Here is a 2,122-nt window from a genome sequence, read left to right as displayed (position 1 = left end):
TAGGAGTTCGGCCAAAGCCGAACGGACCTGACCAAGGGTCCCTCCTTCGGTTGGGAGTTCGGCCAAAGCCGAACGGACCTGACCGAGGGTCCCTCCTTCGGTGGGGAATTCGGCCAAAGCCGAACGGACCTGACCGAGGGCCCCACCTTCAGCAGGGGGCTCTGTAAGGCTGATCCGAAGCGACCGAAGGTCTTTCTCTCGGTCGACCCCAAGCCTCGGTCACTAGTAATGCCAAGGCCGAAGGAACAAGTCAACCAAAGAAGAAGATGTTGGTTACTCCCACAGGAAGAAGCTCCTAGTGGAAGTAAGGGGGCTCCTGATATAGCCAAACTGGCCTCTCGGTGGGGGCAATGACACGTGTCGCCTCTGAGACACGTGTCCTCCGCCAGACAAAGGTTCCAAGAAGCCACTCACGCTCAAGCACGCTCAATCACCGAGGCACGCTCGCGAAATCACGCGGGATCACGTCGTCTGCATGAGGGGAATATTCCCCCCAGAAGGATGGACGTATTCGAGTGGGACTCTAAGAGGGAAGAAGGGGGAAAAACCTAAACCCTAAGAGCTATATAAGAAGGCACGGAAGAAAGGGGGAGGTAAGCTCTGATACCCTCACCATTACTCCCTTATTGAACTGTGCGGCCGACCCTGACTTGAGCGTCGGAGGACTAACCCCGGACAAAGTTCCAGGCCTCCGTCGTCTGTGTTTGTGTAGGTTCGACTTGCGGGGTTTTTTTTGGCAGCAACATCCTTGATTCTGACTTCCAAAGGCAAGCGAAGCTCAAGAGCTAGGGTTAGGTCTTGGCCTTCAATGACCAGCAAGATTATGGTTATTAGAAGCGAGCGAAAAAGTTGCAGACGCCGAGTGAGAGTAAGAGTGAGAGTGAGGAGTGAGAGTGAGGAGTGCAACACTTGAGAACTGTTGGGGAGAGAGATTTCGAAACGTTTAAAGAAACCATTACATACGAGAGCGCTAATTGCATTTAATTTAGTGATTTATAGACAAGACGTAGAAACCCTCGAAAAGATGGGTTACACGCTTGGGACCAATACCATTGTTATAGATAAATCAGGATCGAAATTAGGCCAAACAGTACAATCTGTGATAGACTGAGCCCTCTTAGCCATGCTATATGTTATATCATTCGTAGCCGTTGGAATATATGAAATTGACATATATCAAAATAAGGAACAAGATGTTTAATATAATCTATGACATAACGGCGATGATTTGGAAAAATTTTGCAAGCATGAAATGACTTTAAGGTAGTCGCTCTCCACCATAAGGCTAGATGCACCATCTGATAACACCGTCAATAGTCCTTCTCTTATTGCTAACGCCTCCCCGATCAATACTTATTGATGCTTTTCTGAAAGAAAATCATTACAAGCTTTTTGTGCTGCCACTACCACCTCCATAGGCGTCCACATCTTCCTTTCAAAGAGTAGTTCATTACGTGCACACCATAGAAACCAATCAATGAAAGAGCAATGTGCTTCCCAAAGTCAGAGAAAGAGGACTTACTAATAATCCATTTATATATTGCAACACCTTTAATTCTTGGCACAGTATAAGAGAGACTAGAACCGAACCAAAATGCTCTTGCAAACTCATAATTAAGCAAGACATGTTCATTGGTTTCAGAATTAAAGCCACACTTAGGGTAGTTGGAGTTTATTGGAACTTGGCATTGAGCTAGTGCAGAACCATTAGATAAGCCATCAATGCAATATCACCATAAGAATTTCTTAATCTTCAATAGCGAGTAGCAATTCTAACAGTAAGGGGTCTGAACGTAATTTGGTATTAAATAAGGGGTGTTTCTATAATCTGGCATCTCTAGGGGGGGCATTGTAAATTACCCTTTATTTTTGAATTTTTTAGCAAATGATTTTGAATGCAATGTAATGTGAAATTTAATAACCAAATATGGAATAATTTGGAGTTATATAGTCACATGGGATAATGGTTATAAAAGTTTATTTTTTTAGTTGAAAATTTTTCATTTTCCTCCATTTAATTCCCCTTGCAAACAAACAAAACCATGTAAGGCTTACTTTATTTTACACCTACTTTTCTTGTAAACCTACATGTTTTGTAATAATTGTTTTAATCTAGTAGATC

Source organism: Macadamia integrifolia, chromosome 14 (assembly GCF_013358625.1).
Source record: "Macadamia integrifolia cultivar HAES 741 chromosome 14, SCU_Mint_v3, whole genome shotgun sequence".
Taxonomy (NCBI): domain Eukaryota; kingdom Viridiplantae; phylum Streptophyta; class Magnoliopsida; order Proteales; family Proteaceae; genus Macadamia; species Macadamia integrifolia.
Note: the sequence above shows the minus strand (reverse complement) of the source record.